The sequence below is a fragment of the Aotus nancymaae genome, unplaced genomic scaffold (assembly GCF_030222135.1).
Source record: "Aotus nancymaae isolate 86718 unplaced genomic scaffold, 86718_ANA_hifiasm-v0.15.2.pri h1tg000115l, whole genome shotgun sequence".
In the NCBI taxonomy this organism is placed as follows: Eukaryota; Metazoa; Chordata; class Mammalia; order Primates; family Aotidae; genus Aotus; species Aotus nancymaae.
In genome coordinates, this window is record NW_026988530.1 from 5,927,644 (window position 1) to 5,951,334 (window position 23,691).

The 23,691-nt window shown below is 40.8% G+C and overlaps 1 protein-coding gene across 1 annotated transcript in view; it reads right to left on the reverse strand.

Annotated features, from left to right (window-relative positions):
* The window catches only part of GALNTL6 (polypeptide N-acetylgalactosaminyltransferase like 6), a 1,235,246-nt gene that overhangs the window by 60,794 nt on the left and 1,150,761 nt on the right, over positions 1-23,691 (reverse strand). The gene's annotated exons all lie outside the window — the stretch shown is intronic.

Sequence of the window (23,691 nt, forward strand, 5' to 3'; positions counted from 1 at the left end):
GGTCTGGGCTTCTATTGACCCTGTCACCCAGAGAATGAACACAGTTTCCGGTAGGAAGTTTCTCGGGCCTTACCTTCCTCACTCCCTCCCTGCTTTCGGAGCCCCCAGTGTCTATTCCTTCCACACAGACTCTTGAGAATCTGATAGAAGCTGTGAACTCTCCAGAAGAAACATACACGGATAAGGTATGGCTCTATGTTCCCACCCAAATATCACCTTGAATTGATTGTAATAATCCCCATAGGTCAAGGGCAGGACCAGGTGGAGATAATGGAATCATGGGGTTATTTCCCCCAGGCTGGATTTGTGATAGTGAGTTCTCACGAGCTCTGACAGTTTATAAGGGGCCTGCTTCTTTGCTCAGCACTTATTCTCTCTCCTGCTGCCCTGTGAAGAGCTGCCTTCTGCATGATTGCAAGTTTTCTGAGGCCTCTCCCGTCATACCGAATTGCAAGTCAATTAAAGCTTTTTCCTTATAAATTACCCCGTCTAGTATGAATTTATTAGCAGTCTGAGAACGAGTAAATACATACGCATACACAGACACAGCAGTTGGCACACAAAGTATTTTTGTTTTCCATATCTGGTGGCCTAAGAACAGTTTCATATGTTTTTTACACATATAGCTTTCTCCCCACCTCCCATTGCACAAGCACATGGGAGCTTGGTATTTATTCTTTGGAATGCAGAGTGTGATACCACGTTGGCCAGGCTGGTATCAAACTCCTGACCTTGTGATCTGCCTGTCTCGGCCTCCCAAAGTGCTGGGATTACAGGCGTGAGCCACCGTGCCCGGTCTGGAGCTCAATGTATATTTGTAGGATTAAACAATGAGGAAAGCCAATGAATATTTAGCATTGTGCTGAATATCTCAAATGTTAACTTGGAAGTTATTTTAATATGACATTTTATATGCTCATTTTATGCACTGAAATTGAGTAACCTACTAATATAAGGGGATGAATTGTGGATTTGCTCTTTCTTGGGGTACACAGGCTGGGACTACTGAAGAACAACACATTCCAGCTCTGTTGCAGTCTGCTATGTTGTGGCTGTGGAGACATGATCTCTTCAGAAGTCAGTGTGTACAATGAGGAGGGTTTCAACACCTCTAGGATTTACTCAGTATCCTGTGAGTGAGATGTCTGTTGCTCAAAATGATGGAAGCGGCTCGTCCTCCTTAGAGCTCAGCTAGTGTCTAAAGTGCTCGCTTTTCTTCCTTTGTGACTAGTAACCATGTTCTCGGGACATGGCAACCATGGGACTGTACAGTCAAGCCAAGAAGCCTCAGCATTCGCAACATAGTCAAGCTCATTTAAGTAAAGTTATCTCCCGCAGGAAATTTCTCCTGTAGAGAGAAATTTTGATTTTACCTATCCTCAGACCGACCCTTGGCTCATTATAATAGTAAAAAACACTCACACCTGTAATCCCAGCACTTTGGGAGGCCAAGGCAGGTGGATGACCTGAGGTCAGGAGTTTGAGACCAGCCTGGTCAACATGTCAAAATCCCGTCACTACTAAAAATACAAAAGATTTGCTGGGTATGGTGGCAGGTGCCTGTAATCCCAGCTACTCGGGAGGCTGAGGCAGGAGAATTGCTTGGACCCGGGAGGCTGAGGTTGCAGTGAGCCAAGATCGTGCCATTGCACTCCAGCTTGGGCGACAGAGCAAGACTCTCCCTCGAAACAAAACAGAAAGAAAAATAAATGCACAGGTGGAGATTTAAGATGCTAATGAGACATGCGATGTATGAACAAGCAGGTACAGCTACTGCACGTGTGCACCCAGAGGACCACCCAGAACGTGCTTCCTAGTAACACCTTTCCCCACCCGCTTATGAATCATTATGTAAGACTCCCATAAAGGGAGTCTCCCTAGCGCTGGTCTTTGCTGTCTCATCCCAGGGCAGCCCGTCCCAAATCCTCTCTCTCTCAGAGTGTGCTGTCTATTCCACACCGAGTTTTCAAAATATTCTTTTCCCTTTGCAATAAATTGCCCTATTCTGCATCTTCTTTGCTATGTGTCTCTTGTTTACATTCTTTTAAACTGAGAAGACAGGAACTGAGGTCTCACAACAGCCAACAACCACCTGAAGGAGACAGCAAAACTCCACAATGACCCACTCAGTATCCTGGCTTAGACACGAGAAAGAATGTGTCAATGAGGTGTTGTTCAGTTATGGAATTACAGAAAAAGGTGATTGCGAAGTAAATCTTGGCAGTGCCTCTCAAATGTTACTCGGGATAACCACTGACTCAAATATTCCTAGCCTCTATGGCAGGGCCGTCCATAGGATGGAGCTGAAGGTGGGAGGCTTTCACCAATAGACCCAGAGTGTTGTTCTTTCTGGCAAACAAACCCACTGGCCTCCCTGACAATGTGAAACAGTCTCTTCATCTTTGTTCTGATTCCATGGCCATCAAACAACTATTTGACTCCTGTGTAATCTGCTTACATGGAGAGAATATGCTGATGATATGGATTTCATGTGTACCTATTCTGTTTGACAGTAATTTCTCATGCAAAATCAATAAAGAGGTTTCCAATGAACATTGAATGTCTTCACAGCTTTCTGAGATCAAATGCAATGGTTTTACTCACACGTGGATTTCTGAGCATTGTGACACTTGTATTAAATAGTTTTCATTGTCAGTTAATAGTGGATATTTTGGTGTTGATCTCAGCCTCCTATGCATTTTAGTTGGGGACAATCCGTCCTGGGGACCTGATCACTGTGAAGGCTGGAAAAGTGTGTTTCTAGGTCGTCAAAGAGGAGAGTCAGTTTCATGCATCCAGTATGAATCCCTTCTCTCTCATGCATCCACTCTCTCTCAGGGGGTGCTGTCTATTCTGCACTGAGCTTTCAAGATATTCTTTTTCCTTTGCAATAAATTGTTCTATGCTGCATCTTTTTTGCTGTGTGTCTCTTGTTTACATTCTTTTAAAATGAGAAACAAGAACTGAGGTCTCACAACAGCCAACAATCACCTGAAGGAGACAGCAAAACTCCACGATGACCCACTCAGTATCCTGGCTTTTCATTCATCCAACCTTTTCCTTAGGCTGCTGTCTCTCAAACCTTTCAGTGTGGACCAGGCTTGTAGAGCCACAGCCCTACAGGATCATGGGGTGTCTCCTATCGCTGTGCTGAGGCGCAGGATCCGAGAAGTAAAGAGACAGGACACAGAAGGACTGGAAAAGAGCAGCTAGGCTCGGGGGGCCACGCCACCTAGGAGCAGAGACAGGTGAGGCCCCGAATGTCCAGGAGTGTCTGTATTTATTGGGTACAAGACAAGGGGAAGGGTAGTGAGTGAGGTCATCTTAAGAACAGTGATAGGGTCAAGACAATCACATGAGCAATAAACAAGGGGTCCACCCCCATTAGGTCACCAAGGCTAGGAGGTGGGCAGTGAGCAGCAAGGGGTCCACCCCCATTAGGTCACCGAGGCTAGGAGGTGGGCAGTGAGCAGCAAGGGGTCCACCTCCATTAGGTCACCGAGGCTAGGAGGTAGGTTGTGTGCGGTGGAGAGTGCAGTGTGCAATATCTCTTGTATAGGGACAGGCTACTTCTAAGGAATTCTATAGGAAGATGCTTTGGGCAGCAACAGAACTGACACGGTCCACAGACACCTGCTGGCAGCTTCCAGTGATTTCTGTGGAGGATGGATGATCTGAATCAGCACAGTAGGTAGAGAGCTGACAAGTTATACAGTCACCAAGGCACGATTATACCAGAGGGGTTTAAGCCCTTGGAGGCTTGCAGATTGCCAGTCTGAGGGCAGCCTTCCACAAGAACTGGACGCAAGGCACTACAACTCTTTTTTCAGGAGGAGTGGCTCTTGCTCCAAGCCTGCCATACAGCAGGTATCTTTACAATACTGAATACTGCCATCTGGGCCAGATTCTTGTCCCGGTATAACTGTTTTTCCCTTAAATCATGCTCCGCACAGTGTCCGCTCTAGATATTCCTCCGACTATAAGCAAGATATGCTTATATACATATAGCTGTTTATCCCTTAATTCATGCTCTGTACCTTGTCTGCTCTAGGCATTCCTCCGACTATGAACTAAGATATAATTATATATATATGTATATATATATAATGGAAATAATGGAGTAGTAAGATATTCTTCAGACACTAATTATTCTGACTATAAACTAATACATGATTAAATATAAAGAATTATATAAAGGAAATAACTGAGTAATAAAACTATAAACTAAGATATTCTTCAGACACTAATTATTCTGACTATAATACATGATTATATATAAAGAATTATATAGGCCGGGCGCTGTGGCTCAAGCCTGTAATCCCAGCACTTTGGGAGGCCGAGGCGGGTGGATCACGAGGTCAAGAGATCGAGACCATCCTGGTCAACATGGTGAAACCCCGTCTCTACTAATACAAAAAATTAGCTGGGCATGGTGGCGCGTGCCTGTAATCCCAGCTACTCAGGAGGCTGAGGCAGGAGAATTGCCTGAACCCAGGAGGTAGAGGTTGCGGTGAGCCGAGATCGTGCCATTGCACTCCAGCCTGGGTAACAAGAGCGAAGCTCAGTCTCAAAAAAAAAAAAAAAAAAAAGAATTATATAAAGGAAATAACTGAGTAATAACAATATAAACTAAGATATTCTTCAGGCACTAATTGTGTCAGGGATCTGCTTAGCTCTCGGTCCTCAGTGCCCAGATGGGAGGTTACCCACACAGGCTGAAATCAGAAAAGGTGGACAGGTGTCTGGGGGTCAGCAATCTTAGACTGAAGTACAACATTTTGAAGTACTCTTTTTTATTTTAAAAATGTTGAGAGAGAGATCCAAGATGGCTGATCACTAGCAGCTCGGGCTCCTAGCTCCCAGTGAAAGCGCAGAGAACGAGAGGACGCCACACTTTCAGACGAATATTAGTTGCTCACGGACCAGGAGATTCCCAGCAGAGGAGCCCCACATGTCGCCAGGGCGACTCTTGTGGCCAGCGCGGTGGTTTTGCTGGTGCCTTAGCGCACCAGTTTTTGGTGCAGAGTCCGGAGATTCCCGGGCAGAAAAGCACCATCAATCTTAACACCGCTATTTTGACAGGTGCAGTGGACTGCTCAGATTTCAGCGCTGGGAATCAACAAGTTGGACATCTGCTCAGAGACCTAGTTAGAAAGTCGGTAATTACAAAGACAACAGACGGATAAATATATAATGAAGGGAAGAAATCAGCGTAAAAAGGCAGAGAATACTCAAAATCAGAATGCCTCTCCCTCTACAGGGGATCGCAATTCCTCATCAGTAACGGAACAAGGCTTAATAGATTATGAGTGTGTTCCAATAACAGAAGCAGGCTTCAAAACGTGGGTAATAAGAAACTTCTGTGAATTAAAAGAACTTGTTCTAACCCAATGCAAAGAAACTAAGAACCTTGAAAAAAGGTTTGACGAAATGTTAACGAGAATGGACAATTTAGAGAGGAATATAAGTGAATTGATGGAGCTGAAAAACACAACACGAGAACTTCGCGAAGCATGCACAAGTTTAAACAGTCGAATTGATCAAGTAGAAGAAAGGACATCAGAAGTCGAGAACCAGCTCAGTGAAATGAAATGAGAAGACAAGATTGGAGAAAAAAGGATGAAAAGGAATGAGTAAAGTCTCCAGGAAATATGGGACTATGTGAAAAGACCTAATTTACGTTTGATAGGTGTACCTGAATGTGATGAAGAGAATGAATCCAAGTTGGAAAATACTCTTCAGGATATCATTCAGGAAAACTTTCCCAACCTGGCAAGGCAGGGTAATATTCAACTCCAGGTAATACAGAGAACACCACAAACATATTCTTCAAGAAGACCAACCCCAAGGCACATAATTGCCAGATTTATTAGGGTTGAAATGAAGGAGAAAATACTAAGGGCAGCCAGAGAGAAAGGTCAGGTTACCCATAAAGGGAAACCTATCAGACTTACAGCAGATCTCTCAGCAGAAACCCTACAAGCCAGAAAAGAGTGGGGACCAATATTTAACATCCTTAAAGAAAAGAACTTTCAACCCAGAATTTCCTATCCAGCCAAACTAAGCTTTATAATCGAAGGAAAAATTAAATCCTTTGCAAACAAACAAGTACTTAGAGAGTTCACCACCACCAGGCCTGCTTTACAAGAGCTTCTGAAAGAAGCACTATACATATAAAGGAACAACCAATATCAGCCTTTCCAAAAATATATCAAAAAGAAAAGAACATTAACACAACGAAAAATTTACACTAACTAATGGGCAAAACAGCCAGCTAGCATCAAATGCTAGTATTAAAGTTATATATATTCTAATTGGATAAAAAGCCAAAACCCATTGCTATGCTGCATCCAGACCCATCTCACATGCAACGATACACAAAGACTCAAAACAAAGAGAAGGAGGAAGATTTATCAACCAATCAGAGAGTAAAAATAAACAAATAAAAAGCAGGAGATGCAATTCTGGCCTCTGATAAAGTAGACTTTAAAGTAACGAAGAGCAAAAGAGGCAAAGAAGGGCATTACATAATGGCAAAAGGATCAATGTAACAAGAAGAGCTAACGATTTTATAGATCAACGAGACAGAAAATTAACAAGGACATCCAGGACTTGAACTCAGACCTGGAACAAGTAAACTTAATAAACATTTATAGAACTCTCCACTTCAAATACATAAAACATACATTACCACCTCACACCTATTCCATAAGTGACTACATAATTGGAAGTAAATCACTCCTCAGTAATCGCATAGCATTTCATAGGTTTAAATGAAATATTGGTTGGCTGCTCGTTTGTTATTTTCTTCCCTTATTCCTTCCTGTTTACATCAAGTATAATTATTGGTATAAAAGAGGTTTTCAATACCCATTACTAAACTGCATTCCAGCCTGGGCAAGAAAGCAACACTCCCATTCTCTCTCTCTCTTTCTCTTCCTTTTTCCTCCTCTTCTTTATTCTTTTTCTTTCTTTCTTTCAAAAAAAAATAAAAAATAAAAAATAAAATCACCACCCAAGAACTTGTCTGTCCTTGAATATGTAGTTTTGTGTTTCTTCTCTCTCTTTCCTTCCTTCCTTCCTTCTTTCTTTCTTAAAAAAAAATGTTATAAAGTGTGTATTCTATTCTGTAACCTATCTATTTTGTGTCAATGTTATTTTCATATGATGTTTTTGCCTACTAAATGTGAAGTGCTGTTGCTGTTTTGGGAAGAGATGCTGTGGTTTCCTGTGGCCATGTACTGTTCTTCTGGGCATGCAGCTCCCTGTGGGGATATGCTTATGTGAATTTGAGAAGCCCTGGCTTAGACACACTCTTGCAGTTATGTGACTTCTATGTCTTAGAGTTTTCAAAAATTTTATAAGTTTCTTTTTTTTTTTTTTGATACGGAGTCTCGCTCCGTCGCCAGGCTGGAGTGCACTGGCACGATCTTGGCTCACTACAACCTCCACCTTCTGGGTTTAAGCAATTCTCCATCTCAGCCTCCCGAGTAGCTGGGATTACAGGTGCCCACCATCACGCCCAGCTAATTTTTTGTATTTTTAGTAGAGACGGGGTTTCACCATCATGGCCAGACTGGTCTTGAACTCCTGACCTCGTGATCTACCCGCTTCAGCCTCCCAAAGTGCTGGGATTATAGGGGTAAGCCACCATGCCAGGCCTATAATTTTAAAATCTATCTTATGAGCTTTAGCTACTTAACTTCCCCTAAATAGAATTTTTTAATGCCAGAAAATGACTTTTGATCTTTTAATAACTAACTTAGATGGCTCCATAGTAATTTCGGTTGTGATTAGGATATCCTCAACCTGGCTCAATAGCAATTCTTTATAATTTTCTGTCTCTTTTTTAAATACCAGTGATGGCAGCGGGGGTATGCTTGGAGCTGCGGCTGCCAAGACCAAGACGAAGGTGCTGGTTACAGCAGGGGAGGCATGGCAGGGGCTGGGAACTCCAGGGAGTTGTGAGCCAAGAACCGGTCAGAGTCCTGTCCCCTTCCGAGTTAACAGAGTGGAGCCCTGACCTCCCTGGCGCTGCCCCTGCCCACCCAGTTGTAGCTATGGACCCGTTCATCCCTGCTCTCTTAGGGACCTGGGAAGCCTCCCGTCCTCCCCCAACCCCCCTGCAGGCTCAGAAGTGCCTGCTCCTGCTGTGGGTCTGGCCTCTCCCTGATCCTGGCTGATGACAGCAGCAGGCAGACAGGCTCCTGGGTAGAAAGGGGCAGGTTCCTAGTGAAGCCCCACCTTCAAACTAGGGACCCCCTGAAGCCTGGTGGCCAGGATGTCAGTTCAGCAAAGCAGAATGAGAAATTATGTGCCATTTAGTGCCATTTCTGGACCCACCCGTGGCTGCCCATGGACCAATCAACATGCACTTCCTTCCCTCTGAAGCCCATAAAAACCCCTGGACTCAGCCAGACTCAGCCAGATGTGGGGACTACCAGCTGTGGAAAGGAGCTACCAATTCTGGTCTCCTTGACTTGGTGGGATGACCTGCCTGCAGATAGAAGCTACCCAGTTTGGGTTTCCACTCTACTAAGAGCTGCAAACTCAATGAGATGAGCTGCCTGCAGAGAGGAGCTACCCAGTCTGGGTTTCCACTCTACTAAGAGCTGCAAACTCAATGAGATGAGCTGCCTGCAGATAGGAGCTACCCACTTTGGGTGTCCTGAGACAGTTGCTCCATAAAGCAGCTCTTCACCTTGCTCACGCTGCAGTTGTCCATGCACCTCATTCTTTTTGGATACAGGACAAAAACTCAGGACCTGCTAAATGGCTGGACTAAAAGAGCTGCAACACAAACAGGGCTGAAACACACACCCATCCCCTGCTTGCCATGTTGGGGGTAACCAGAAGGAGAGAAGAGAGGGAAGAGCTGCAGTCCTTTGGGGACTCCAGACATAGGAGCTCCCCAGGCCAGGGCTGTGACACCCTTTTTGGGGCTCTGTGTTTCCTGGTGTTTCCAGGCTTCTGGGAATCACTGTGTTCCCTGGTGCCCGCAGTAGAAACTGGTTGTGGTATGCCTGGTCCAGCCGCAGTCTTGCAGGGAACCAACATCCATGCTGGTGCCTGGATCTGCCTGCCCTGCCACAGCTGGCATGTCTGGCTTTACACAGTGGCCAGGACTTGCACTCACTTGCATACCTCCCCCCACTCTGCACCTGGCCTGCCCTTGACAGGCATGATGTTCAGGCCAGTAACATGAACTGAGTGCCGCCTACCAGGCTGAGTGGGTGAAATGAGCCCAGTGGGCCCGAGTAAAAACTCAAGCAAAGGTGCTTGGCTATAGAGGCTTCTGGCTGGCAAAGCAACACCCTAAGAATCCCGTGACAACAGTGTGACCTCTACTGCTATCTAAATGATGAATGATTGGGCCATATGTTTCATAAACATTGTGAGAATTAAACTAATTACCGTAAGCATTTTGAAAACATGAATTATTCCATAAATTTTTACTAATTGTAGTATAATTTCAAAAGTTATTTTATGCATTGGTGAGAAAGAGGAAAGTACTCTAGGTAACTAATAACCAGTGCTCCAACCTTGAGAAATGGGGGAGTGAGACAGAGAGAGAGAAAGAGGAAGAGAGGTAGACAAAAAGGTGCCATCTGCTCATATATTATGCAGCATCATGTCTCATGTTTTCTCACACCAGTTCTAGGCAGAACTAATAAATATCCTAAATATAAACTTTGAGTGAAATATTATGTTATTGTGGCGTTATGCCATTTCAACATGATAGGATATGGTGATGTGTTTCAATATAATTATTTCAGCTGTAGGGCATAAGAACAATAAAAATACTGATACCTAGCTACCTGCAATTTCACCAAAAAGCATGTGTATGCTTTGTCTTTCCTATGGTTACCATATTCCCACATATCCTCAAAGGCATTACATTTGAAAAAACATTTATTATGAAAAATTTTATGAGCCAGTCGTTGAACTTTGAACATCATCAGCATTTTACCATACTTCTTCATCTATACGTTTCCCAATCTCTCTCTGTTTTACTGAAGAGTTTTAAAGTCAATACCATGGAGCATGTCATTTTGCCCCTAATACTTTAGTAAGCTTTTCAGAATGGAAAAGAGAGAGACAGAGGAAGAGAGAAAGAGTTAAAATGGTAGCCAAAGAGAGAAAGAGAGAGAAAAAACCATTTTCTTACATATCCACAAATTTACAAGAATTACTTAATATTATCCAGTATCTGGTCCATATTTACATTCCTCTGGTTGTCTAAAACATCTCTTTTTATTTATTCTATGATTCACTAAACTAGTAGAATACACAATTATATGAAATCATCGAATATTTAATATTTATGATTTAAACAGGTTTCATTTCATTGTACTGGGGCCTTGTATCTTGTAATCTAGAATAGTTCCTCCTATCTCCTCTTTTCTCTCTGCCATGGGCTTATTTAATAAATTAGATTCCTACATTCTAGAATTCTAGATTTGGCTTGAGTTGCTTTTCAAATTTTCCTTAACTCCTAAATTTCCTGTAGACTGAAGTTAAAGGCTTGAATTTCGTTAGATATTCTCTTGGCTTTATAAAAAAATATTTGAGGCATGGTTCTTGATTTCCTGGCTTGTCTGAAATGCTTTCATGTTGCATGATATCATAGCAAAATATGGATATGATTCAGTGATGCTAAAATTGATCAGTGGGTTTAGGTGATGGTAGCTTGATAATTTCATTGTGAAGTTTATCATCAATACTTCATCTAAGGTTTTATTATCTAATGAGAGCCATTTTTTTCAATCAGTTATTGCATCAGGAATTGCAAAATGTTGATTTAGAAAATTCTATCTTTCTTTTAGAATTTATAATCTGAGCATCTGTATAAAATACCTCAACTTCAGGGCTCTTTGGACATCCTGGAATGCACATTATATCAGAAAAGCAAGACAAATGCTTGTTTTCATTTTAATTGTCAATTTCCAGAGTCATGATTTGGTGCCCAAACAACTACCATTGGTGCCCAGTGAGTTTTATTTTGTTCCTCTCCTAACCCCCTTTTAAAAAAGTATCATTTTAAATTTATAACATTTTGTATATTCAATTTGTTTTAATTAACAGGGTCCCTTTTTTGATATTCCTGTTGTCTCATCTATGGCAAGTGGGATCCCCTTCTAGCTGACTCCCATGTCCTTTTGACATGACCTCCACCAGCCTTTGAAAGCTTTCTTCCCTTTCTGCTTTCTAGAATAACAAATTGTCTCAGCCCACCATCCACCTTTCCTGCCCCATGACTAGAATCAGCTATTTCTTCACGAATTCTTAGTTCTATTTAGTGAGGAATTCTATTGGGAGACTACAATCGAGAGCTAGGTGTGCTCACTGATTGGATTGAAATTATTTCTAGACTTTTACAGTGGACAAAGCCAGAATGTGGATATTTTCAGAAAGTAGCTGACATTGAAATTTCTAATTCAACTTTAAGATTGTAGGATATTTGTTTCTTCAATTTTAGGTTTAGATATCTTTTTATACATGTTCAAAACCTTATTTGTTTATAACATTAACATACTTTTAAATTTGTGCACTTGAAAGGAAAGCAAATTCTAAAAATGCTTCAGAGTTAGATAGGTGTATTAGATCTACATTACTGATGATACGGTTTAGGTTCTATAGATCCTTATTCATTTTGGTCCACTTACTATTGATTCTTGGATCAAGAGAGGTGTGCTAAGTTTTTATTGTTGCTGTGTTTCTTTCTGTTTCTCCTTGGATTTTCAGCAGTTTCTGCCTTATGTAAGTTGTTTTCAATGAATTGTAGTCTTTGATATCATAATGTCTTTCTCAGCCTCTTTTAACATTTTAACTTTCTTTCTCCCTGTATTCTACCTTGTTTCCTATCAAGATCTCAAATCCTGCTTTCTTATTACTTAAATTTGCCTGGCATATTTATGCATATTCTTTAATTTTTAATCTTTCTGTATCATTTTGACTTAGGTATGTCTCATATACAGCAGAGAGATTTGCCTTATTAGTCAATCTGAATCTTCTTCTTTCAGTAGATTTATATGTTTGATCTCAGCGCTGACGTACTGATTTATTATATAATTTACTGTTACCTAGAAGGCCTTTCCCCACGTGGCCTGTTTTCTCTTTCCCATCCTTATTATTTAATATGGTTTGTGTTTTTGTTCTACTTGTTGCCTTCACACTAATATTATTTATAATATCTGAAGCTTCTCTTTTTAAAATAATGCCTAACTCTACCTTGCTTTAAGCAATACCAAAGTTGGCTCTAACCATCACTGTTTTTCTTCCATCCTCCCCAGTGTCTAAACATAGATGATACTGTTTTACCCCTAGTTAATACCTATGTGACAATCAGCAAATGTACTCTGCTTTCCACTCACTTTCTCCACTTGTATTATTTCTACATTGTCAGGTTATGTAAAATTTGTATATTCTTCCATCCTGTAGCCAGTTTCTATTAGAACCTGTAACAAACTTCTTCAGGCAGCTCTTGGTTTTCTAATTCTCCTTCTCCAGCAGATTGCTCAGAAAGGTTTTTGGTAAAAATAACCCCAGAGTCCTTGAATGTTTATAACTGCTTTTTGATGGTCTTGTGTCTTAGTCTGTTTTGTGCTGCTATAACAGAACACCACAGACAATAATTTTTAATAAATTTATTTGGCTCATGGTTCTGGAAGCTGGGAAGTCCAAGACTGAGGGGCTGCATCTAGTGAGGCCCTTCTTGCTGCATCATCCTATGGAGGTGAGAGAAAGAGGGAAGGGAGCCAAACTCATTCTTTTGTTAGAAGCCTGCTCCCGCAATAACCCACTCCTGTAATAATAGCATCAATGCATTCCTGAGGGCTTTGCCCTTATGACTTAATTACCTCTCAAAGATCCTACTGTTCAACATCGTTGCATTGAGGATTAAGTTTCTAACTCATGAACTCTGGGGCCAAATTCAAATCATAGCACCCACCTTCATATTTCAGGGATAGTTTGGTTGGATATAAAATATTTGGCTTACATTTTCTTGTCTTGAGCATCTTTACAATACTCCTTCATTGTCTTCTGGTACAAAATGTTTATACTTCAAAGTCTGATTCATTCTTTGCTTGGATGCATAATTCTTTCTCTTGTTTTAACAATGCAATCATTTTATTAGAAAATGTATCAGTGTTGATGGTTCTTAGTTGGATTTCCCAGATGGTCCTTTTAATATATAGATTCAAATCTTTTATTTTGAAAGGTTTCTTTGAAACATAGTTTTATATATTAGTTGTTTTTTTGCTCTCAGAAGGCTTTCTTCTTTGGGAATTTTATGTTGAATCTCCTTCACCTGTTGCTCAAAATCATTTGACAAATTCTTTTTGTTCTCTTTCCTTTGTGTCTGTTTTAATAGTTTCATTCTTCTTCCTTCTTCAATATCTCTTACTGTGCCTTCCATGGTCTCTCATTGCCCTTTTATTTCTTCTAATATATCCTTAATTTCTGAAATACTGTTTCTTTCTTTTCTAGTTCATTCCTGAATCTTCCTCAGTTCTCTTTCCATAAAATGATGTTTCATATCATTTTAGCCATCTTATTTCAGAGCAGGTTTAATTCTGATTTGTATAGTTCTTTGAAGCTTTGATTAGTTTTAAGATTGTTTTAGCTCATTTTGAAATCTTATGTTGCAGTTTTCGTCTTCTTTATATCTACTTTTGTAATATAGTTTTATGTGTTGAGACTTTATTTGATTCATTCTTATCTTTATCCTTGTTGTATCTCTGTATGACGTTTTATTTTAAACTGCTTTTATTTTCCATGTATGAACTATCTCATATTTAAATGAGATAATTATCTTGGATTATTAGAGGAAGGTTCCTGTGTAGGACTCTCTTCTCTGTTGTTACTGTGAAGTATTAAAAAATATGGCCTTTTTATAGGTACACTCCTCTGATTCTTAGGACTCATTCTGATTCACAAAAACTTCCTGCTCTAACTCTGTGTTATCTAGAGTTGTAAAGGTCTTTCCTTTCAAAGCAGCATTGTTATCTTTGAATGTGTTTGTCATTCTGTGCTTTCTGAGATCTATCTCAGACACCTCCTTCTCTGGTTTGGAAGCTTTTGTTTTGCTGGCTTCTTCAGTGTTGTATTTTAGATTCAATTCACTGCAGATTTCTTATTCTTTTTTTTGTAGGGGGAGGAGGGGAGAGGATGAGTCTATGTCTTTCCAACAGGTAGTATTTTGGACTATTTCTCAGATATAGGCAGGCTAAGTCTGCATTAACATGATTTGCATTCTCATGGCTCCTTACTGGTTCCCTGTGGTCTCCTTGCATTGGCCTCAGCTTGGAGCCTGTGAGAGGGTCTTTGAATTTCACTGGTAATGTTCAGATTTGATTGCTTTCATTCCTGTTCTGTAAGGGCTCTTCTCCTTTTGGGGGTGAATGTTTGTTATTGATTTCTGAGTACTCTTCTTGGAGGAGTAGCAGTACTCCCCTTCTTCTTTTCTACCGGTTCTTCATCTCTCCTGGCCCAACACTGGATCTGCTGCTGTCTGGTGTTTTGGTGACACTAACCCATGTTCTATAGTTCTTGAGGGATTTCTTGTCATAGTTTTATGTAAGATCATGTCCATGTTGATTTTTTTATTTTGCTATCCTCGATGTTCTGTCTGGTCTTGATGATTAAACAGAATCACGACATTGCCATGCTTTTAGTATCAGAAATGCCAATATATTCTAAATAAAGAATATTGTAGAAAATGTGACTTTTCTATTTCTGGCATCATTCCTCATAGTTTTTCATCATTTTCAACAGCAGAGAAGTACTTAAGTATTGAAATTCAAAACAAAATTACAATAGTCTCCCCTTATTCTTGGAGGATACACTCCAAGAATTCAATTCCAACCCCCCCCCAGTGATGCTTAAAACCACAGATAAGGCTAGGTGCGGTGGCTCACACCTGTAATCCCTGCACTTTGGGAGGCCAAGGAGGGTAGATCATAAGGTCAGGTTTTCAAGATCATCCTGGTCAACATGGTGAAACCCCATTTCTACAAAAATACAAAAAAATTAGCTGGGTATGGTGGCATGTGCCTGTAACCCACCTACTTGGGAGGCTGAGGCGGAAGAATCACTTGAATCTGGGAGGCAGAGTTTGCAGCAAGCCGGGATTGTGCCATTGCACCCTCCAGCCTGGGTAACAGAGTGAGACTCTGTTTCAAGAAAACAAAACAACAACAACAAAAAACCACACAGATAGTACCAAACCCTACAGATACTATGTTTTTTCTTATGCATACCTACCTATGTTAAAGTTTACTTGATAAATTAGGCATAATAAGAGATTAACACCAACAATAATAAAATAGAACAATTATAGCAATATAGTATAATAAAGTTACATGAATATGGTCTCTCTCTATTTCAAAATACTATAATATTATAAAGTCCCACAATATTATAGCTGGGACCTCATAATATAGTTGGGCAAGAGTGCAGAAAGTGAGACCATAGATAAGGGAAGACTACTGTATTTGCTACAAATTTGTATGCCATTCTGACAAAAAACAAACATAGGCAAAGAGTTTGAATGTATATGATTGGTTCTGGAAGGCTTGAGTCTGAAACAAGACTGGAAAAAGCTGACGTGTCCTTCCTGTGCTAGAGATTGGTGTAGAAAATTAAGCTCCTCCTGAGAGTATCTTGTTATTTTAGTTTCTCTTTAGAATGGGCCTAAACAATTGGCCATCCTTTCCAGAAACTGACCAGGCATCATTTAGATTGTACAATAAAATCTCAACACGATGAGTCAGGCAAGCTCTATAAGAAGGAAAAGGTCTAAGGCAAGACATAAGGGAAGGCTTAGCCAAATACAACTAGGTTGTCAATTAGACAAACAGAGAACTTGGGAAATATAAGGGAAACATTAATTCCTGCATCTCCTAAAGTCAGCAGGAGGAAATGCAATCAAGTAGATCAAAAATGCAGAGATAACTGTGAGAAAGTAAAACATGGACAAAGAATTTAGCCACAGAAGCTGACGGGGAGCACAGGAGTGCTTATTTTCCCATCTCTCAAATCAAGACAGAGGTAGCTATGTTTCAGGTTGCTTACAAAATCTAAGATTGACAGATGACCTTCAGGTTGCTAAAAATGTCTCTCTTGTGAATGTAAGAGATGACTTACCTCTTAGCAGCACAGTTATCACACTTCTCAGAGCTTGGAGCAGTGCCCATGATGGCTTGCTGCTAACAGAGCAGCTCAGTACATTGCAAGGACACTTAGAGGAATATTGGCTCTCATTCTAAACTGTTGCCTACCTGCAGATGATTAAAATCAAATTTCAAGCCCAATAATGCATACTGGCATTAGTTTTAGAATTGACCTCCTGGGCTGGGTGTGGTGGTTCATGCCTGTCATCCCAGCACTTTGGGAGGCCGAGGTGGGTGGATCATAAGGTCAAGAGAACGAGACCATCCTGACCAACACTGTGAAATCCATCTCTACAAAAATACAAAAATTAGGTGGGCATGGTGGTGCATGCCTGTAATCCCAGATACTCAGAAAGCTGAGGCAGGAGAATTGCTTGAACCTGGGAGGCAGAGGTTGTAGTAAGCCGAGATTGTGCCACTGCACTCCAGTCTGGGTGACAGAGCAAGCCTTTATCTCAAAAAAAGAAAAAAAAAATTGACTCCCTCTTTAAAAAAATTTCATCCCAGGACCCCAGGAACCTCCCCCTCCCCTTTTTATTTGGCTATATTTTCCTTGTCCCCCACCAGTCTGTGGATGGTTGTTGGATTTTTAAGGCAAGTCAAGATCAGTTGTCACTGTAGAGACCACTCTTAGTTATCACAGAAGCCAGCAGGTCACTTTGTCACCCCATTGGTAGGGGGGAGGTATTCCAATGTCCAATAATGGAAAAATTATATTGAATTTTTCCTTCTATGCTAACTTTCTGAGGCTGTGAATTGGAAATTTTATGACAGTTGAGTGAACTCAATTCAGTTCTCTTAATTCTTCAGTCTAACATTCTCCCAACTGAGTTACTTTGACAACAATTAATTTTATTAATTCTATTTAAATTCTATTAATTTAGTGTCATTCTCAGAATTAGAAAGGTACTAATTTTCATTGAAAGTTAAATGCTAAGATGAATTTATGAGTAGGTTAACATACACTTAAAACGTCATTGACTCCTGGCACATGAATCAAAAAATGTACATGTTTATGTGTGTAAACATATATCAAATACAAATACACATACTTACTTATAAAATAAATAGAAGGAAAAGACAGAATGTTTTGTCTGCCAAATTTATATATGCCATATAGAAGAAAAAAATATTGGTTAGCTCTGAAGCACCTCTGATTCTGTTATGACTTGAGTTAAATTGCCACTGTTGGGGCACTATGATGTCCAATTTGTTCATCTGGGAATGTGAAATTAAAATTGTGTTTATTGTAGGACACTTTAAGTTTATCTTCATAGCCCCATCTCAATGTTGAAAACTCAGAAAACATACAAATATTTGAGAGGATAATGCAGTTCTTCATGTGTTCTTACATTTTTCCCAACCTCATTGAGCCCCAGAGAGATGACTTAGCATAGTGTCCCAACACTGCCTCTGCCTGAGAAAATAAATGACAGATCAAGTTGAGTCTAATATAGTCTGAACGATAAATCATTTCTGAATGAGTGCTTAATTTAAAGATCTGGGTTGATGAGATATAGCACCTAAAGGGCAGAGACAGTTCCCTGCATGATTGCCAGGGAAATAGCAGGACAATCTCACTTTGCAGCTTTCCTGGTTGTGAGACTAGATTGCTGGGGAATTCAGGAAAGCTGGCTTTGGCTCTCCCAAGAGAACCCGAGGGAACCTCGCTCTTTGTGCAGAAAGCACTTGCTTTTTACTCCCTCATCACACATCAGCAGCACTCACACAGAATTTCTTTGAAAGAGACAACATCGCATCCTCAGATGATCTTTGAGATAATGCACCTCCTAGTGTTGAACTTTCTTTCTTGTAAGCTGATAGGGAGAAACCTGAAAAGCCTTGCGCGTTGAGAAAACATTAGAATAAAGAAGAAGCAAGCAGGTGAAAAGAAGTTAAGAACAGCAGCCTGCAGCATAGGAGGAGAACTGGAATTATTTAGGGTGCCTGTCTTTGTGAATGTTCCACAATTCTGGGTGACATTAGTCTCAGGAAAGGAATTTAAATAAGCAGCCTAGGTAGATTGGTATTGACATGAATTTTTAAAATAAAGATTTTTTCAAAAGTTTGCACAATCGCAAGGTGACAAATGGAAGTGCCCAGATTGGCACATTGAGGACGGTAAGCAGACACTTCTTAAAAGAATTTATGGCACTGGTTGGAAAAGACACGTTTGTCTATTTTACATCTTTTATTCCTTCTTACACATGATATTTCGAATTCTGCAGAACTCTTCTTTTTAGACTATAAAGGAGCGCTCTAAATGACTTTAGCAAATTCATGAATTCTAAGGAAGAGAAGGGGAAAATAATAGGAAATTCAGTTTCTTTCATTTAGCATCTTGACACAAAAAGAGACACTCCATATGTGAGTGGTTTAAGAATAATTTTCCACTTTAAACCTGTTCTTACCCTATTTAACATAGCATGGGGGAAAGCACATTGCTTCTATTAGAACAGCACTGAGGGTTGTTCAATTTATTACATGGTTGAGAATCCTATTTATTCTCTCTGGGACTCATCACCTCCCCAGTGTACCCATTCTCCTTGACTACAGAGGATGGAATGACTTCTGGAGAGTACTGCTCTATCAGATGTGATTGTAATCTCTTCTGCCTTTTAAGTAGGAAGCTGGTTGGCAGAGTTTGGAAATTGCTGAACAGAGGTTTTCAACTTTTGGAGTGTCTCCTTCTTCCCTGTAGGATGTCAGAACAGAATATTTTGTAACTTAACTATCAAATGGACCATAGACCTGACTGTTCCTCAGAATTGGTTACCAGTTACCTGGGATTCATTACCGAAACTGTCTTTCTGGCCAAGCTTTCCAAAGAAGTGGACTTGGTATAGCCATGGAGGGAGTAAGTACTCAGTGTACCCTGGGGAGGGTTCACATACACAGGCCTGTGGGCAAAGCAGGTGGGACAACAGGGAGCCAGGATCCCCCATTCATTCATCTTTCATTCATTCAGCGAATATTTATGGAGCACCTACTATATGCTAGAGACTATGTCTTTCTGCAACAATAGCAACACAACAAACCAACAAAATCCTTGTGTCATGGAGTTTACTTTCTAGTGGGAGAGATAGATGAGAAACATGATATACAAATAACTTACATGGCTTGTTATATAGTGATGGATGCTAGGGAGAAAAATAAAGGAGGAAAGGGAGTAGGGAGTATATAAGTATGCATGTGCGTGTGTGTGGGTGTTGTGGCAATTTTAGACAGGCTGACTAGGGAAGACCTCACTGAGAAGATGACTTTTTCAGTGAGGACCAGAAGGAAGTAAGGGTGGAAGTCATATGATTTCTGAGACTGGAGGATGCTAAGCTGTTGTAACAGTAAACGCAAAGGTGCTGGGGTCAGACTGCACCTGGCCTGCGTGAAGACTGGTGATGAGGCCAGTGGACGAAGATAGGGGGAAGCCAGGGGTTGAAGAGTCAGAGAGAAAGTTGGAGGGGACACAACAGGGGTCAGATTGTTTAGAATATTATAGGTAAGGACTTTCATTTTTACCTAGTGATAGATGGCGGCCACTGAAAGCTTGAATGGAGGAGTGGTGGCCTCATCTCTGGTTTGTTTGAAGTGGACTGTGTTGAGAATAAACCGAAGGCGGGCCGGCAGAGGCAGGGAGATGAGCCAGGAGACAAGTGCAATAATCCAGCTGAATTTGTCAGGGAAATGAGTGGGGGTTTATAGGCTGTTTATGGTCTGTAAAATATCCTTTACGAGCCGAGTTCCAAGCACCAGAGCCAAAAATTGCCTAAGCACGTCATTGTTTACCCAGAATCAGGCTGGCACAGACAAGCAGGTGGAAAACTGTTCCAAGTACAAGTGCATAAAACGGCGAGTTGCCCTGCTTCTTGGCCCAGATCTCCCATAAAGGAATCTTATGTTTACATTGCTGGAGGTTTGTGGTTCCTTCCCATAACTGCTTTAAAAGAACCACCGTTACTAAAACAGTAATTGACTTATTACATTTCTGTAGGAACTTTGCCCATTCTAACAATTAATTTAAAGTTTATAGGAAACTAAAAAGCTCTTTCCTATACTGGATTGGCTCCTAGAACAGAAAAAGGACATTAGTTAAAAAAAAACTAGTGAAATCTGAATAAAGTCCTGTTTAGTTAATAGTATTATACTAATGTTAATTACTTAGCTTGATTAAATACACTACAGTTGATGTGGTAAATATAACATGTTAACATTAGAAGAAGCTGGGTGAAGGGTAATGTGCAAACTTCCTACACTATCTTTGCAATGTTTCTGTAAATTTAAAATTATTCCAAAATGAAAAGTTTATTTTAAGAAACCCTCTGAAAGGCAAAAGAAATTGCACGTGTCAACATTTTGAAAGTTTTTTTGTCAGAGATTAAGTTGCTCAACACATATATTCTGCACTTTTAAGAATTTTTTATCTATTTTTTTTTTTTTTGAGATGGAATCTTGCTTTGTCGCCCGGCTGGAGTCCAGTGGTGCAATCTCGACTCACTGTAACCTCCACCTCCCTGGTTCAATTGATTCTCCTCCCTCAGCCTCCCAAGTAGCTGGGATTAAAGCCTGCTACCATGCCCAGCTAATTTTTGTATTTTCAGTAGAGGTGGGGTTTCAACATGTTGGCCAGGCTGGTCTTGAACTCCTGGCCTCAGGAGATCTACCTGTCTCGGCCTCCAAAAGTGCTAGGATTACAGGCGTGAGTCACCGTGTCCAGCCTATCCACTCTTAAAAATATTATTACCCCCCCATACAGTTAGAAAATAATCTTTTCTCATTATTTCATTTAGATTAAACTGCATTTCAAATCCTTCACTTGCCTCCTGCACTAAATGAATGTTTCACTTATGCTCTCAGAGATCTACTCTGCCTGAGAATTAGATACTTTAAAAAACTAGTATTTAACAGTGCAAACCCTTGTCTGCTACTGATTTCCTTTCTTCTTGCCTTCCTCCCTTGCTCTATGTCTTCATTCTTGCTATACATCATATCTTCGCTGAACAAATACAACAGAATGCAATTGGCACATATACTATGTCCCCATTTTCTTCTTTCCTAAAGCTAAATATGACCTTTATTTGTATTTGTTTACTGTTCTGAGGCTTTGGGGAAAGAAATTTGCCACTGTGTTAAAAAAGAAAAAATAAAATCTGTTGCCGGGTGTGGTGTCACATGCTTGTGATTCTAGCACTTGGGGAGGCTGAGGTGAGAGGAATACTTAAGGCCAGGAGTTCAAGATCAGCAAGGGCAACATATTGAGACCCTGTATCTACAAAAAATTTAGAAAATTAGCTGGAACTGGTGGTGGGAATGTGCAGTCTGGGTTACTCAGGAGGTTGAGGTGGGAGGATCACTTGAGCCCAAGAGTTTGAGGCTGCAGTGAGCTATGATCATGCCACTGCACTCCAGCTTGTGTGACAGAGCAAATCCTTGTCTGAGGAAGGATAAAAAATCTGATCTTCTTAATGTCTAATTGTTTAAGCCAGAAATAATGAATGCAAATGTCTCTAGGGATAAGGTAAGTGTTGTAAAAGTATAAGGCAATCTAGGGTAATAGACATAAACACACTGGCATAGCCTACTTGGGCTTAAGATGATTCTGATTTTCATTATTCCTGGAAGGTTGTACCCTTCCTAGAACCTGAATGGAAGATTTCAGTCTATTTAGAAAAGGCGCTTTATAAATTCAGGTTATGCTTTAGTCAGGTAATGTGGGAAAAATGTGAGCAGTTGCAGTTTGAAGAATATAGTAACCAGAAGGAAGACAAATTTACCTTTCTATGTAAGGCAGATAAAAGATTGATGAGATTTTAGCCCTATAGTGAATCACATAACGATACTGTGGGCTCCTCAAGTGTATCTCTTAGTCACTAGGCAGGACAGCATTTAAATCATCATAGAAAGATGACAAACAGAACCTTACCAAAAAACCTGTGGAAGGATCTCACTTCCTAAGCCTTCTAACACGTTAGGATAGGAAAGTTTTTCTGGTATCTGTCTACTTCAAATTTCCACTGCTATGAATTAAGTCCATGGTAGATGGTTAAATTAATACAAGCAGGCTAATATTACTAATGTCCTACAGAAGTTTTAAGACATGTTTAAGATGCAAAGGATGAGACTGAATTGCTAACTTGAATGAAGCAGATAAAGTCAGGACTACACGCACATGCAAAATCCATGAGGAGATGGAGAGTGTAGCAGCAGGACTGGCTCTCTCCTTCATCCTGGGTGTCCCAGGCATGAACAGAGTCACCCTCTGAACACAATAAGCAGTGCACCTGTGACTTACTGACCACACCTTCTACAGGGATCTGGAACAGCTCGCCCAGGAACACTGCCTGCATCCTCCGACCTCTCCTACCATACCCCTGGCTAGCCTTTTGTCAGAGCTCTGCAGCCACAGACACTATCTAGGCAATGGCATCATCTTCCAGAGACTATAAAACCAAGGACACTGATGATACTCCTCCACAATGCAAGACAATCAACTCTCAATTTCTGAAAGGCTGGAGAAGTGGGATGGTGTGAATGTCCAGCCTTGATGCATTTCCCTCATATCCTCTGCTAAGAGCAGGTTAAATTGCTAGGATAAATTCACCCTATCCAATCTTAGTCCTGCTTTAGCACACTCTATTCTGTGGAGAAAGCTTATACTAATAGTATTGAATGGAACCGAACCCAGTGCAACAGTCTTTTCTATGCCAAATGATAGAAATTTTAAACTTGGTACCTGGGGCTATTCATCTCTTTCCATTCTATTTCCACTGAATAGAGGTGTTTAGAGGTGGAAAGGTTGGTTGGTGCTTATTTAAAGAATCAATACGGCTGCATGTGCCACAGTTCTGTATATTATGGGAATGCATTTCTTCATGATTCTACACAGCACAGCCTGGTTAGGAAAATAGCCAAGCCCCTCATTGCCTTGTACTTGCCTATACCAATAGCAACAAGGCTGTGCACCAGGACAGAGGCTTTTTATCATGGATATCAGGTACTCATATTTATGCACTTGTATGACAGATATGTTAATTCTCTACAAGCGCTGATGGTGATTCCCCTAATTTCAAATAAAAATATTTTCTAGGTGTATTTTAAAAATTCTTGGCCGGGTATGGTGGCTGACACCTGTAATCAACACTTTGGGAGGCCGAGGTGGGTGCATCACCTGAGGCAAGAGTTCAAGACCAGCCTGGCCAACATGGCGAAATCCCATCTCTACTAAAAATACAAAAATTAGCTGGGTGCCGTGGCATGCATCTGTAATTGCAGCTACTCAGGAGGCTGGGGTAGAAGAATCGCTTGAACTTGGGAGGAGGAGTGAGCCCAGAGCACAACACTGCACTCTAGCCTGTGAGGCTGAGGCAGGAGAATCGCTTGAACCCAGGAGGCAGAGCTTGTAGTGAGCCAAGATCAAGCCACTGCACTCCAGCCTGGGAGACGGAGTGAGACCCCATCTCAAAAACAAAACAAAACAAAACAACCAGAAATCATCTGAGGAATCAACAGTGGTCACAAATTC